Source organism: Erinaceus europaeus, chromosome 14 (assembly GCF_950295315.1).
Source record: "Erinaceus europaeus chromosome 14, mEriEur2.1, whole genome shotgun sequence".
Lineage (NCBI taxonomy): Eukaryota > Metazoa > Chordata > Mammalia > Eulipotyphla > Erinaceidae > Erinaceus > Erinaceus europaeus.
Genome location: NC_080175.1, coordinates 66428310 through 66445213, shown reverse-complemented (window position 1 = coordinate 66445213; position 16904 = coordinate 66428310). Strand labels below are relative to the sequence as shown.

Genomic DNA, 16904 nt, shown 5'->3' with positions numbered 1-16904 from the left:
CCAAAATTCTTTATGGGGTGCAGAAGGTGGAAGGTCTGTCTTCTGTGATTCCCTCTCTGCTGGACTTGGACTTTGACAGGTTGGTCCATACCCCCAGCCTGTCTCTATCTTTACCTAGTGGGATAAGGCTCTGGGGAGGTGAGGTTGTGGGGCACATTGGTGAAGCTGTCTGTCCGAGGAGGTAAGGATGGCATCATGGTAGCATCTGCAAATTGGTCTCCCCAAATTTTTATGAAGAGGTCATCCAGTAGAGAGCCAGGGAGGTCAACACTACCTAAGGAAGCACTTGCTTGTGAAACCAGCCATTATCAGCATCTACCCTGGACCAAGCAAAGGCAACCTCTCAACTATTGTGAAGTGAGTATAAGTCTGCTTCATTCTCATAGTAGTGGAAAGTGATTCTGATGATGCACTTATATATATATATATATATATATATATATATATATATATATATATATATATCCAAGACCAAGCATAATGGAGAGAGAAGCATCTGGTTGAGCCAAGATTGGGGGGTTTTGGCGTTCAAGACTAGAGAGAAGTGTGACCCATTCGTGAGCCCTGCTAGAACCATCACCTTTCCCCTGCAATCCCACCAGCAGGTGGAGACCCCAGAGATGGGCAGGAAGACACCTGGCTAGAAGCTATGCTCACAGATGAAGAAAGACTATGCGGGGCCCATCAGTTGGTAGAAGGGGTGAGGGGCCATTCTTTTCTCTCCTGATAGTGAACTTACACCTTGGATGGGCAACTTCTACCTGGGCGCTATTACAGTAGAGGCTTAAGTGTCTACTTAACCTGTCTCAAATATAAACAAAGAACTAAGAAACAAAAATCCAGTGTGCTTTCTGTGCAATAGCACTGGGCTTGGCTCAGCAGTGACAAGCAGGGCTTTTTGGGTCAGAACCTAGAACACCATGAGCTGGTGTTTGGTATAGGACGTGATCCAAGAGACTGAGTCATGTTTTGCAATCTGGAAGCTCAGTTGCAGTTAGCCAAGCTACATGTGGAAGGTGTCACAGGCCAGGCTGAACACAGAGCCAAGGACAAGTGCTCAGGAGTCACTTAGGCTGAGGACAGGGGCATGAGCTTGGAGGTAAGGCAGTGACTAAGCCACTGGGCTCAAGTGGGATGTCCCAATTCAATCTCTGGCATTAGATATGCCACAGTGATGCTTCAGTTCTTGTGTTCTCTCTCTCTCTCTCTCTCTCTCTCTCTCTCTCTCTCCCAAATGTAGACAGAAAATGCAAGGATCAGGTAGTTTAACAGAACTTTGCATCTTTTGACACATTGGATACCTGACACAGTAATATCCAGGAAACCCTGATTCATGGTCCAGGATGTGACATAGTCACTAGAGCCTTGGACCTGAAGGCACAAAGCCACTGGTACCTCACCCCAAAGCAAAAGACTCTGATGAAGGAGAGGGAGGGAAAGGATAGAGAAAGCACCAGAGTTCTGGCACAGGATGGTAGAAAATGACTTAAGTTGGGGGTGAGATTTCTCTGCAGACACCTGTCATGAGGAGATGAGAAACTGCACCTTTGTGTCAATAACTATAGTGTATACCATTAGCCCCCCGATGGAATCATAAAAGAAAGGCAGCATGAGCCCCCAGGTTCAATCCTCAGCATTGCACATGACAGAGTGATGCTTTGGTTATCTCTTTATCTCTCTCATGTTAGTAAATAAATAAATCTTTAAATAAAAACACAAAACCTTAATTCAAGGGCACTAGATGCTGTAATTTTATGTGGCAAGGGGGGCAGGCCAGTCAGACTGAGAAGCCCGCACCTGCCAGCTTTCAGCAGACAGACACCTGTGACTTAGGCTCCCCCCCTCCCAGATATCTGGAGAAGATAAAGACGGGGCTTCATTCCATTTTCCAAATTGTTTCATCACTTTCATCTAATGTGCTGGGATGCTTTACAAAGTCCTCAGTGTCTTAAGAGCTTTGAGAAATGAGTACATGGAATGAAACAGTCTCATTTTCTAAAAGTCATTGAATTAAACAGGAGAAAGCCTTTGCGCAGCAGGTGAGCACACAGCTCTAAAAGGCTGCCAATAACCTAATCACAGTGGCACAAGAGTGGCACCAGCCCATCCAAAGGAGGGATGCCATGCAGACATAACTGACCCATGCCTGGTGCTACCCATTCCCCTCCTGTCTTGGCAAGGGTGTAGGTGGTAGAGAGTAAAGCACAGTGACAATCACCTCACAGTGAGCTTCACTGCTCCCCTCAGTGATGACTGACATCTGTTCTGCATTCAGAGCTGCTGTTGTGGTGCTGCCTGCAAAAAAAGGTGGCAAGAGAAGACACCCCACAAACCCATAATCACCCTGACTCTGTCTGCTGTGGGTCTTTGATTGATGGCAAAGGCAAGAAAATGACTCCCATGATGCCAGAGGTTCAGGAAGCCAGCTGGTTAGTCCATGAGCTGCATTATTCAGTGTCCCTTTCTGGGAACTGCACAGTGTGTGCCTGCTTTCTGAGTCTTCTAGACTTTTTAAAAAATATTTTATTTATTTTCCCTTTTGTTGCCCTTGTTGTTTTTTATTGTTGTTGTTGTTATTGATGTCTTCATTGTTAGATAGGGCAGAGAGAAATGGAGAGAGAAGGGGAAGACAGAGAGGGGGAAAGAAAGAAAGTTGCTTCACACCACCTGTGAAGCAACTCCCCTGCAGGTGGGGAGCCGGGGGCTCGAACCAGGATCCTTATGCTGGTCCTTACGCTTCGCAACACCTGTGCTTAACCCGCTGCACTACTGCCCGACTCCCCTGTCTCTCTTTTTATCTGAAAAAAAAAAGTCTGCCCTGAGTAGAGAAGTCCCTAAAAATTGACACCTGGCACATTGCACACAGGCTCAAGTCTGTGGAAGAGTGATCAGATGGGATCCACTCCCACTCGCTCATTTTGCTTAAGATCAGATAGCCCTGCTGAGCTCATTCAGGTGGGCAGAGGCTGGGCCAATGCTCTGGCCTCTTCCTTATCCACTTCCTTCCTCCTATTTACACCAGGAGTCACCCCTAACTGTGAGCAATTATCAGGGCAGGTACTTATGTATATGATGCCTTCACTTCACCACAACCTCCTTCCCAGTCAGTCATTCCCCTCCTCCTTTTGTAGTGGGGCAATGAAGCTTCAGGAACTTAGTCATTTTTACTGAATACCACATGACTAATAAGCAGTTCCTTATTCCTTTTGGGATTTAGGAGTCTAGAGAATTATTACCCAAAGGGCCAGGTAGTGACACACCTGGTTAAGCACACACATGACAGTGCACAAGGAACCTGGTTCAAGTCCCTGGTCCCCACATGTAAGGGAGAAGCTTCATGATTGATGAAGCAGGACTGCAAGTGTCTCTGTCTCTTTTCCTCTCTATCTCTCCCTTTCAATTTCTCTCTGTCTCTATCCAATAATAAATAAAATGTTTAAAAATAAAAGAAAATGATTACTCATAACAGTTGGCTGATAAAGTCCCAGTCCTATTGGGAGGATTCCACTAGCCAGTTTGTTCAATATAACTTTACTTTGTGGTAAAAAGGTGCTGAGTTCTGGTTCTATGTTTTTTCTGTTTGTTTGTTTGTTTGAATTACTAGCAAGGTTATCACTAAGGCTTAGTGCATCCACTATTCCTGGTGGCCATTTTCCTCCTTCTTTCTTTCCTTCCTTCCTTCCTTCCTACCTACCTTTCCATTTTATTTGATAAGACAGAGAAATTGAGAGGGGAAGAGGAGATAGAGGAGAGAGAAAGACATCTGCAGCACTATTTCACTCCTTATGAAGCTTTCCCTCTGCAGGTGGGGACCAGGGGCTTGAATCCAGGTCCTTGCACACTGTAATGTGTGTGTTCAACCCAGTGAGCCACCATCCACTGTGGGCTCTGTGTCCCAGAAATATCTCTCCATTTGGAGAGCTCAGGGTTAGTCATGAGCAGAGTGTGGCAATGCTGGTTTTTGAATTTGCTCAGAGGCAAGAGTGGGGGGTATTTTACTGTGTGGGATCCTTCTAGAAGGAATCAGCAAGGCCTATCAGTATGAATCAGGAGACAAATGTGAGTGTCAGTGTTGATTGAGGCGATCAGCCAACCTTCTCAGGGTCTTGCAGGAAACACCCCAGCAGACTAGTCACAGAGGAGTCTTTTGTCCAGCCTGCTAATGACCAGACGTCTGACAGAAGCCCTCAGGGAGAAGGATGCAGCCTTGCTCCTGGAAGCAGTGGCTCTGACTGTGCCTCTGCATTACTGACATCAGCTCCACCACACCTCCCACACCACCCAAGCGGGGCCTCTTCATTCCTGTGCCCAGAGGCTTTGTTTTCATCTTGACACCTCTGTCCAAGTCTTTATGTATTTTGGGTCTAACTTCATCCTACTGGGTGGAAAACATATTTGATAAGTGAATCAGTATACTACCTCCCAATTGTTGGGTCAAGAAAATTAATATCTGAATCTTCAAGATCTGATTAGTAGCCACTTGCAGTATCATTGATTGTCCCTGGAGCAGTGCAGCCATATTGCTTCCTGTGGGGCTCTATGTACTTGGCAGAATTTTTCTCTGCCACATTTCTGTGTGTTAGCTCATTATATCATTTCCCAAGAGCTGGAAAACACTGTAGTGGCAGATAAAGACAACAGTACTGGGCAAAGAAAGAAGCTTACAGCCATCAGCAAGAGGACCCAAGAGACCTCACTCACTAAAACTTTGTTAAGATATGACTTCTTCATGCAGTCTGTATAAGACCACTCCCCCTCATCAACCCCCAGTCCATATCTTTTCTGCTCTTTTAAGATAAATTTGACTTGGGCATTCAAGATGGTTCGAAACAATTATTCAAAGTCCCAGAGCAATTTCTGGTGAACTGTCCAAATTATTCAGAAATATATACTCATTCATAAAGACATTTTAAAAGCTGAATTAAATGAGTTCATGCTACACCTACCCCCCCCCACACACACACACACTTCTCCTCATGACAACACAGAGGACTGAGAGAATCAGGGGTGACATTTTGTCTCAACTGGACAATTTGTCAGTAGCATATACAGAAATTTGGGCTGGTAGCTTCTGATCTCTTGATCACCCTCAGTACAGAGAAGACTCTACCAATATTTTCTAAAGAATATTTAAAGGAAATTGTTGTTTTATCCAGGCTGGCTTCACGGGCAGGTAACAGAGACGACCAGAGACACATGGCTGGGCTGAGAACACAGTTTAATCTTTATTCACGAATGGGCAAATCACCACACCATGTGCTTTTCTCCATCATCCTCTCTCCGCCGCCACTGCTGGGACTCTGCCTGTCCTTAGCATAGGGGGCGGGGAGAAAGCGGGGGTGGGGGGGCGAAACTAGCAAGGGGCAAAACAATTCTTCTCAGAGGTCGGGGGGAAGGGAACATACCAACAATTCCCCCTTCTGTTTTTAACTAAATGACCACAGTATCAGGGGTGTGGGGTGAACAGAAATCTATATCGTACAGGCATTTTCAAAAAAGAAACTGGCACAAACATGGAGAAACATGTAAGCAAGTAACAAGAACCAGTGTGCTGCCAAGGGAGGGCCTGAGGGGGCCATTTTTTTTTTTGCCTCTGTGGGCAAAACTTTATCAGCTTAAAAAAAAACATTTCCTACCTCTGGGGGGCATACTTGCCTTGACGGGCATTTTATAGCATGGGGGCGGGGAACGGCCTAGAGTCCCAAAGGCAGCTGGCTACAGTCAGTGTTTGAGAAATATAGCAGCACTTTTGCACTTTTGTGCAAAGTGTCTAAGGGTGTACCAGTGAGTCCAATAGGAGTGCCAGTCGAAAGCAGATGTCCACGGAAGAATGCCAGGGGGTGAAGCATTGTATGAGGAAGGTCCGCTGCCAGAATTCTGCTTTTCTGTAGAGAACTTGACAGCTGCAATTTACTTACTATGAAACAAACTTGTAGCAGGTTAGAAGTTTATCACAATTGATAACTATTACAATTAGAAGTCTTTTTTAGAATGATTTTAAGGTTGGTTAAAGTTTAAACAATAGAATGTGAAAAGGTAAACATGAGAATCAAGGAAAGAAAACCTCAGGCCTATCATTAGCATAGCCATTGTGTAATCTACCATTTCTAATAGGGAAGGTAATCGAGAGTTTTACATATCAACAAGTCTATTTAACCTTTTGTTACACCCATTTAAGATGGAGACACACCCTAGGTGTGCGCAGGTTTTGTTTGGACCAACTTAGTTAAAATATATTGATTGTTAACTAATTTTTACCTCAGACTTTAAATGTAAGTTAATTTTATCTTTATGAGAATTACGTTGAAAACCTTTTTCATTTAACTTTGCCTGGTAAGAATTTAGCCTTAAAGTTATATTCTTAACCTTAAAGTTAATGTTACCAAACTTTAAACACACACATACACATGGTCTTCAATATACAAGGAGAGAAACTTTTGTTACGAAGACATGTCATTTTAAACACGAATTTAGATCTATACTGTCTTAGCCATTCTGGGAGTGCATTGTCCAGCGGTGGCCTCTTGGGCAGCTTCACTTCTAGGAATTGCAGGTTGCGATCTCTGCATGAATCTCTGCGTATTCTAGCTTGTCTGCCTTCAGACCCGAGCTGGAGATCTCAGCCAGGGGGCCCAGTTTCAGCAGGGAGCCCGCGGTCTCCAGGTGGTCCGGGATCTGTCCAGACTTCATAGCACGAGGGCGGGTGGGCCAGCTGTGCAGAAGGCTCAGGCCGAGGTGCCCCGGGGTGGCAGCCATGATAGGCTGCCGTGGCCCTGCCCCATGGGCCTGCCATGTCTGCTGCCCTGCTCACAGTGGCCGAGCAGTGTAGAGGGAGCCCCCGCCCAGTGCCCCGCGCCACGCGGCGGAAAGCCGGCTCATGCGGGCTGGTGTTGGGCTCCTGCGGGCTGGCGTTGGGCAGAAACCACAGGGTGGTCCAGAGATAAATGTTCCAGAAACAGCAAAACAGTCTCGTGAAGAAAGGGCAGACACCTTTGGAGATCTATTCACAAGCAGAAGAGAAGGCCATAGTGCATAGGTAGCCAAATTGTCTTCACTTATCTGAGAGATGCGCAGGTCCGGTCCCACATTGTAGGCGCCATAGTTTTCCGCTGAGGAATTATTCTGATGCAGTCTCTGCCCCCAGGTTTTACCACGCCCTGTGAAATCCTAGCGGTGCCCCTTCAACCAATCCTGGCCCCACACGTCACCCCTGGTTGTCGCCCAATAAAAGCCCCCTCACACCCCCCCTCGTTCTCTCTGGGCCTTCAGCTCCCCCCCCCCCCCAGTTCCTTCGGCTCTCTCTCAGATCTCTCTCCCTTCTCTTGCCCCGTGGTCAGGTAGTGGGGACAGCCATTGTCGGCTGACTCCACGTAGCCTGAGCCACCCCCCCCCACTTGTTCTGAACTTCCTCTCTCTTCTTGGAGCAGCCCGACACCGGACCACAACAACAACATCAAATATGTGAGGAAACTGCATTTAAATCTGCTTAAGTGTGGAGCCAGTTGTTGAGGAGTTTCTGTCATTATCCACCAGCACTATAATTGGGGCTGGGTGCATACACAACTAACCTACAGCTCTCAGAGGCCATTTTTCCTCCTTTTTCTTACTTTTTTGATAGAGGAGGAGGAGAGTTAGAGAGAGGAGGAAAGACACACAGAGAGAAGGAGAGACCCCTACAAAACTGTTCCACTGACCATGAAGCTCCCCCACTGTTGGTGGAGACGGGAGACTTGAACCTGGCCCCCAGCATATGATATGTGTGTTCTGCCAAGTGAGCCACCACCCAGCTCCTCTCCTATTTCTGCTGAGACCGGCTATCTGTCTAATCTGACCTCAGAGATACCCCTTTCCACATCGTAATGAAAACAAACAAACTAATATCTAAAATGTCCATAGTCTTCTTGTTTTGTTTGGATTTGAAGCAGAGGCAGGGTATGGACTCTGATTATTGTGTTGCAGATATGCACCTAGCACTAGGGTAGGCCATTTCAAGAAGACTGCCATTAATAATGCTTCCAGCAGCCCTGGGAAGTAGGCTTCTCACAGATCAGAGAAGAAAGGGCATTACATGCCCCCAGGTAACACACCGGATGGAGTCCCCAGCTGGTCCTCGATGCCCCATGCCCCTTCTTCCCAGCAGTGCTGAGTACCTGGGAACACAATTTAGAGCAGCTAGGTTCCAGGATTCAGGGGTTCGAGGGCAGGATTCAGTCCTGCACAGCCAGCTTTGTTCAGCCTGATGTCCAGGACACTTGCCAGATGCCTTCTTCCCAGCCCTATTTTCCTAGAGCAGAAAGAAAGCCCTCAGTACCCCTGTCCCCTTCAACTCACAGCAGCTGCTGCTTCAGGTGGCTGAACCAGGAGGCTGGGTGGGTGGGTGGTGATGACCTGCCTTGGCAGACAGTGGAGTGTGACTGTGTGTGTGTGTGTGTGTGTGTGTGTGTGTGTGTGTGTGTGTGTGTGAGTGTGCGCATTGGGTTGCAGTGTGTGCTGTATATTGTGGTGCTGTGTGTGTCTGGCAGGGCACTATGGAGCTTTGAGTGTGTTGGGGTGCATATGTGTGTGCTCTGTGTTGGAGTGCCCTGTGAGCTGGGTTCTGGATACAGACTGTCTGACCAACTAAAGGTTGGATGCTGGGTGCTGGGTGCTGGGTGCTGACTGTCTGACCGGCTGAGGGCTGTGACCACGTGACGGGGCGGAGCCTGCGGGCGGGGCGAGTAACTGGGCTGCCTGGAGAGGAGACTCTGCACCTGCAGCTGCGGTGAGTGTACCCCTCTCACCCCGAATCCCCCTGCACCCGGAGTCCTCCTCCCTGTTGCCCCCAGCTGCTCCCCGCCCCCGCGTGGCTAGTCGCCTGTGGGTGGAGAGCAGTGAGCCGCCGGTTGGGGGGACTGGCAAAGGGGGCCCTGGGCCGGACTCAGAAGGAGCAGCCCCCCCCCCCGGGCCCTGAAGGGAGGGGGGTCACTCCACGCTGCTCTGACCTCGGGGGCAACCAGAGTTTGGGACTGGGCGGGGGTTGGAGAGGGGGGAGCTGCGGGCGGGGCCTGGGCAAGGGCGAGGGGCGGGGAGAGCTACTCCACCTCCAGGTTAGACCCCCCCCATCTCGGCCCCGCCTGGCGGGGCGGGGGCGCCGAGTGGCCCGGGGCGGGGGTGCGCCATCCCATCACCTGCCGCCAACTCTTCCCGGGCTGGCTGAGGGGTGTCCAAATTTCCCCCCTCCCCGGCGCCCGTGGCACTTTAGGGAGCGCGGGGCGGACTAGGGGGCAGCACTCGCCGGCTTGAGGCCCCTGGGCTCTGGCGGCGACCTGACCGCTGGACCACAGAGGAGACACTTGGTGACGCGATCCACCCCGCCCGGCAGACAGCGTCTCTCCACTGATGGAGAGCGATCGACACCTGGGGGGCTGGGGGCTCGGGGTACCGAGGGGCAGGGAGGTGGGGTCCGGAGGGGGGAAGTAGGGAGTGATGGAGCAGAGCAAGGCCACAGCTCACTTCTCTCCCCAGCTTCACTCTCTATGGACACTGTCTTCCAGAGGGTTTGAGCACATAGGGATAAGCCCCCTACCCACCCGTAGGGCAGTGGTCTGAGGTCCCTAGGGCTGACCATACCCCACTTCCCCCAAGGCAGTGTGGAGTTCCCAGGGCTGGCCACGGCCCCCTCAGGCAGTGTGGGGTCCCCAGGACTGGCCATGACCCACCCACAGGCGGTGTGGGGTCCCCAGGGCTAGTCACGCTGCCCCCCACACCTGCGGGGCAGTGGTCTGGGGTCTCAGGGCGACCACAGTCCACTGTTCAATACGGGCTCTCTGCTGTCCATGGTGCTGAATGTCCCCCTGGCCACAGCAACAATGAGGCCTCGCTTCTGCTCTGCCCATCTATCCCTAGGCCTCCGTCCCTTGCCAGTCCATCTCCTGCCTGAGTCTCCTCAGCAAACTGTTGAAAAGGAGCTTAGAGATGCTGCTGCGATAAACAGGGTTGTGACTTTGAGGAAGCAGAGAATCCGTAGGCTAAACAAAGAAAAAGGCCTCCTCACTGATGGCAAGACTGGCGCTCTCTGTTTCTCCCTCTCTCTAGAGACCCTTTTTTCACTCCTGCCCCTCTTCTTGATATTAATCTCTAAGCTTTGTTTCTTCGGCTGGGCTTTATTAGTACGGAGAAGATGGAGAAGACCTAAATCCATTGGGGACGCCTGGTTAGAGATGTGCTGAACGCATGCCATCTGTTGGATGATATTGCATCCAAGCTCCACAATAGATGTGAGCTATAGATATTAAAGATTTAAGATAATTCAAGATAGGAAATCTGGAATCAAAACCTCAATTTCAAATCTAGGTCTATGTAACTTCAAGATCCAATACATTTCTGTACAAATGGCCCTCTTGGGCTCTTAGCTTTGGATAGCTGGTATTAGGTGATATAGCAGAATGTCAAGCAAGGTCTGTTTTCTTTTTCATGCAGTTGCTCTTTCTCCCAGCCCTTCTCTTTCTAATCTGCTCACCCACGCACTAACTCCCTCACACCACACCCACCACACCGCCTGCTTCTGTGAGTCCTGTTGGAGATGCCACTTGCTTGCACAGCCTGCGCTTCAGAACTGCAGGAAGGAGTCACAGGCTGGAGCAGTAGGCTTTCCTGAAGAGCAGGCTTTTGGGGGGGAGCAGGAAGTCCTGAGGCCACGTGTGTTGTCATGCTCCTGAACTTTCTGACTGGGGGAGCTTTAAAAGGCTCCTTTGGGAGTCAGGCGGTAGGGTGGTAGCACAGTGGGTTAAGAGCAGGTGGCCCAAAGTGCAAGGACTGGCGTAAGGATCCCGGTTCGAGCCCCCAGCTCCTCACCTGCAGGGGAGTTGCTTCACAGGTGGTGAAGCAGATCTGCAGGTGTCTGTCTTTCTCTCCCCCTTTCTGTCTTCCCCTCCTCTCTCCATTTCTCTCTGTCCTATCCAACAACAACAACATCAAGAACAACAATAATAATAACTACAACAATAAACAGCAAGGGCAACAAAAGGGAAAAATAAATAAATGTTAAAAAAAATTTTAAAGGCTCCTTTTTGAGGTTGCCCATTACCATTGTCTACAAAAAAGGGGTTTGGGGCACTGAGAGTTGATTATTCATCCAAGCCAGATGATTGAGAATAGCGTTGGGACTCAGTTGACTAGACCCATGGACACAGCCTTTTCCATTCTCTTGATGGTGTCTCAAATGTATTTTTCATTCTACCTTCTTCATTTATCTTTGATAAGAACACCAGTGAACAGTATTTAGTAGTTTACCTCTAATCCAAACACCTGGTGCACAGGCCTTCCTGCTAGGCAGCCACTTTCCTCCTCTGTCCCCTCTGTCCTCACCACTTCAGGGCTGATCGACTCCTCTGAAACATCTGGCCCCCCTCCCTCAGTAGTGGCTCCTTTCTCAGCAACAATTCACAAATGGGAACCATGGGGTGGCACTCCTCTACTTGATTTTTTTTTTTTTTTAGTAATTCTTCAACATTTTATTCAAAGAAAAAATAATACTTCCATAATATATCCCCAAGCATGACCTGTATGTTGGGACATGGAAGAGACTTTGAAACATTCTAATGAGAAATAAAAGACCATTATAGGTGCTGAGACCTACCAAATGCTTCTCCTCCTACACTAAGCACTACACTGTCTTTTTTTTTTTTTTAATTTTTTATTTAAGAAAGGATTAGTGAACAAAAGCATAAGGTAGGAGGGGTACAACTCCACACAATTTCCACCACCCAATCCCCATAACCCACCCTCTCCCATGATAGCCTTCCCATTCTCTAGCCCTCTGGGAGCATGGACCCAGGGTCGTTGAGGGTTGCAGAAGGTAGAGGGTCTGGCTTCTGTAATTGCTTCCCCGCTAAACATGGGCGTTGACTGGTCGGTCCATACTCCCAGTCTGCCTCTCTCTTTCCCTAGTAAGGTGTGTCTCTGGGGAAGCTGAGCTCCAGGACACATTGGTGGGGTCTTCAATCCAGGGAAGCCTGGCCAGCATCCTGGTGGCATCTGGAACCTGGTGATTGAAAAGAGAGTTAACATACAAAGCCAAACAATTTGTTGAGCAATCATGGATCCCAAGTTTGGAATAGTGGAGAGGAAGTGTTAGGGAGGTACTCACTGCAAACTCTAGTGTAATCCTGCTTTCAGGTATATATTTTGCAGTAGTTTATGGATACGTGTGCACATACGCTCTCTCTCACAGAAACTGGTGTATGTCTAGGTTATGGGACTTTGTTAGAAAGTGAACTACCTGAGATGAAATTAGAGTGTACTATAAAAGGAAAGGTCTCACCCAAGTAATGAAGCTGAAGGGTTGTCATTCCACACGTGAAGTCTCTGGATACACTCTGAGGTGAAGCATGTTGAGATGGCAATCATTGCTTTGGTTAGGTTGTGATCGGCGGATGCAATATTATTTGGTATGGATTGGGAGATGCATACGGGAAAGTGAGCCCTATCCAAGGGTGCCAGGACTGGGGGAAGTAGGGGCTCTATAGTGAAGATGTGAGGTTCCTGCTGTCTTAGGGTTCAAAAAGACAATCAATAGTTAATATTATCATCACATTATTTGTTAATTGGGTTAACTTTGAAAAGTCCCTTTGTTATGGTTTGCTGTACAGTACCCAGTATCTTGTATATAGCTGTGCTATTGGAAGCTTCTAATCTACTTGGTCTAGGCTTTTGAGAGAGTCCGCATATCAAATACGTAGCCTATCTATTAAAAAGATTCAGTTTGTCTTTTGAGAAACTTTGAGACATACAATTGATTTCCCCCTCTCATATTAATTAACTACTGATTTATATGTCTACATTTTGCTAGGAGTGTACATAAACACCATTCCCATCACCAAAGGACCGTGACCCATCCCTCCCGCCCACTCCCACCCCCCACTGGCCCAGGAAGCTACATGTCTACCCCTCACCACTGGGTTTTTACTTTGGTGCCCTACTTACAATTTGATCAGGTCCTGCTTTTAGTTTCCCTTTCAGATCTTCTAAGTCAGCTTCTGTTGATGAGTGGGATCATCCCATACTCATCTTTAACTTTCTGACTTAGTTCACTTAACATAATTCCTTCTAGCTCTGTCCAAGATGGGTCAGAGAAGGTGGGTTCATTGTTCTTGATAGCTGCATAGTATACACTGTCTTTTTATAAGCTATTTCACTGAATCACCATAATTCTCTCAAACAGGTAATTTAATAAGAAGTGGTCCTAGAGACATCTCTAATATATAGTGAAGCCCAATATCCATTTCTTTTTGCTTCTCTTTCATCCCTAGTAAAATCTTACCTTCAGTAATGCATGTTTTGCCCTAGTAATGATATTGGTGAGAGAACATCTTTATCTTGATTGGATAACTCTATATTGCTTCAATATGTAGCATTTAGAAATTCAAATTTCAGGTCCAGGCAGTGACACATCCAGTTGAACGCACATATTGCCATGAGTGAAGAGCTAGATTCAAGCCCCCAACCCCACCTTCAGAGGAAGGGACTTTATGAGTGGTGAAGTACGTCTGCAGATGTCTATCTCTACCTCTCTATCTTCCCCTCCTCTCTCAATTTCCCTCTGTCCTATCAAATAAAATAGGGGGGAAAAAAAGCAAAGGGCTAGGAGAAGCAGTGCCAGCACTGAGCCCCAGCAATAACCGTGGTGGCAATAAAATAATAAAAAAATTAATTCTAATTCAATTCCTGTGGCTCTGTCTTTATCTTTCATTTCAATACCATAATCAATTTCTCTAATTGTTATTCTCAAAATGTTATTCTTTACTGATAAAGAGTCTGACATGCCTTCTTAATACTAAAACCAACACTCTGCATCAAATGTCCTCTAGAACCAATTAGGAAGTAACTGATAATTTTAAAATATAGCTTTTATTGTACCTTCACTGGGTGATTCTGCAAGGATACTATTTCTGGGGTGCTCTGGACCCTGTGAACCAAAATCTAAAGGTGTCTAGAATAACTCTAATGTGGTAGTTATAAGGAACATGTGCTTGTCTGAATTTGTAACTAGTGTATGTTGAAACATTAATGAATCAGTTCCTTAATCACAGTGGCCATACCTCAAGTACTTAATAATTGCATGTGGCTAATGGCTACATTATTGGACAGTGCCTTTAAAGAACATTTTCAACATTGCAGAAAGTTCTATTTCACAATGTTTCTTTGGAAAAATACTTAAAAAAAAAATCCTTCCAGCACCAGAGCACTAGAAATTGGAAAGAATTTTTTGGGACTCAGCTTTGATATTTTGGCAAAGGAAAGAGAGAAGACCCTGGTGTCTACTCTACTCTCAGCATCCCAGAAACACTCAAGATAATCAGGCTAGCAAGAACACACAGTTCATTGGAAAAGCTAGTTTTTTTTAGATATGAATTTCACTTTACATAGGGTAAATAAAGTGTTCTATCCATTGGTGTTGCTGGCTTTCAGAATTGCAACTTAGAAATATCCTGAAAATTCTTATTCAGAGTTTAATTATATAGGGATTACTTAGTTTCTTTGGACCTGGCCATTTCCTTCAGGATTAAAAAATAATACCTAGGAGGTCTTAAACAGTTTTTATTATTTAATTAATATTTTTAAATCAAAGGCTGATAATTGTTCTGTCTTAATAATAGGGCTTCATAGACAATAGAAAAAGTAATGTAGGATTTCTCTGTAAAGTTAGGGAGTCATTTAAAGGAAAGTATTATTATTACTTATTAGTTGTGTTGAACCCGTCTCATGAATCAATGTGAACAAAAATTATTTTATTTCAAGCACTGATTAACCCAAAATAAAATTAAACACCATAATTTGATAGAACTATTGAGGTTGCATTAAAGATCCTACCCTTAAATAAGAAGTCTTTATACTATGTATCTGTCAGATAAAATTAGGGTCATCAGTAGAACCTTAAGCGTCTAGCTAGTATTTACTTCCAAACCTGGCATCTTTTACCAGCCAACATCTGGATCAATGATGTTTCTACAGTGTCTCCAACTGGAGTGTTTTGTTGATCACCTGACTGGGTCAGATGACATAAATCAGCCAGACTTTTTTTTTTATGTTTATTTATTTATTCCCTTTTGTTACCCTTATTGTTTTTTATATTGTAGTTATTGATGTCATCGTTGTTGGATAGAACAGAGAGAAATGGAGAGAGGAGGGGAAGACAGAGAAGAGGAGAGAAACTTCACCACCTGTGAAGTAACTCCCCTACAGATGGGGAGCCTTATGCTGGTCCTTGCGCTTAGTGCCACGTGTGCTTAACCCGATGCACTACCACCAGACTCCCCAGCCAGACCTTTTTAATGCTAAAATATTTTTATTTTACAATACAAAAGTAACACAGTGCTCAGAAATTATAGGAAGATATTTCACCAGCTGATTCTTATTTGTATTTATTCTGGTTCTTATTCATCCTGAAAACTCTACCAGGTAATTTATTATAATTAATTCTTTTCTATGGAATTGGGGCCTCACTGCTCCAGTCTTATTATATCTCCTTTTAAAAAAAAATATTTTACCCATAATTGTATTTACTGTAAACCAATAATCCCCCAATAAAAATTTTATTAAAATGAGAGAGATACAAAGGGAAAGGCACACAGAGAGTCCAGAACCCTTTTTAACTTTGGCTGATGGGGGTGCTGGGAATTGAACCTGGGACCTCAGAGCCTCAGGCATGAAAGTCTTTTGCAGAACCAGTATGCTGTCTCCCCCACCTTAAGTCCTATATTTGTCTTTGGATAAGACAGAGAGGAGCGACTCAACAATGCCTATACTTTTTCTATTGTCACAGCTCTTTCCATGTGGTGCCAGGCCTCATGGATTATCATTTATTTATTTGTTTATTTTGCAGAACACCTGAAAAATCAAACTGAGTATGGTTAAGGACTCTAGAGTCTCTCTCTGGTTCCAAGAGCTCTAGCAGCTTAAATTTCATGTCTTAAGGAACTAGCCTGCTTGTGTTCAGAGTTAGGGAAGCCATATAGAATTGCATCACTAAATGGAAGAATACTGAGAGGGTCAGCACTGGCCTCTAGCAGACCGTGCTGTTTTTAATAATAAATAGCTTTTATTGGGGGTCATGGTTTCTTCATTTCATAGGACTTGTTTATCTCTTGGGAGGCCTAGATCTGTGAAGAGGGAAAATACAGGAACTCTGAGATGAAAAAAAAATCAGTTTCCACTGTCTTTAGTTTGAGGGAGTTCACTGATATTTTATCTGAGACAAGAAAGAGAAAGGACAATGTCACTTCAAAGTTCATGTTTCCGTTCCCTTAATCAAAAAAGCATCCAGGGAGTGTCCTTTATTGTTACAGAAATACCATGATCTTGGGTGTTCTGAACTCCTGTGGGCCAGGACAAGGGTGCTCAATAAGCATTTGCTGAATTCAAATCAGTTGTCCCAGGTTAGTTCACATGTGCCTTGTGGTATTTTCCTTGAGTAAATAAATAGAATCTCAAGCCTTGCCCACACAGCCACACTTCTGAAGCCCTTGGGAGAGAAGGTAATGAGAGCCGATAGGTAACTCCTGAAAACTGTCATGAAGCTTCCTCTAGGGAGTAAGGGACCCACTCACTCACCGTCTCCTGCTGGTCTTCAATGAGACAACTTCACAAACTCTACTTAACTGCAGCTGCCTGTTCTTTCTCACTCTCCTCTCAAAGCAATGCTGGCTGTTTCCTCTAGAAAGTGTCGACTTGGCCCTCTAGACTGGCAGGCTATTGCCATTTGATTTCCAAATTCAGAAGGAGCTCGGCTTAGAATGAAGGCACGTGGGTTAATGAGAAGAGAGCCAGTGACTCCACAGCCTGGCAGGTCACAGGATGTTGTCCTTTTCCAGGAATAATGGATCCTCCCTGGAAGAGTTTTAACTGGTGATTACTGACAAGCATGA

General features: G+C 46.0%; 1 protein-coding gene across 1 annotated transcript in view; it reads left to right on the top strand.

Moving 5' to 3' along the window:
* The first annotated feature begins 8721 nt into the window (after positions 1-8721).
* Positions 8722-16904, top strand: part of SLC7A14 (solute carrier family 7 member 14) — a 70510-nt gene continuing 62327 nt past the window's right edge. The window contains exon 1 of the mRNA XM_060171952.1: positions 8722-8761. The gene's annotated coding sequence lies outside the window, so the exon portion shown is untranslated. The remainder of the gene's footprint in view (positions 8762-16904) is intronic.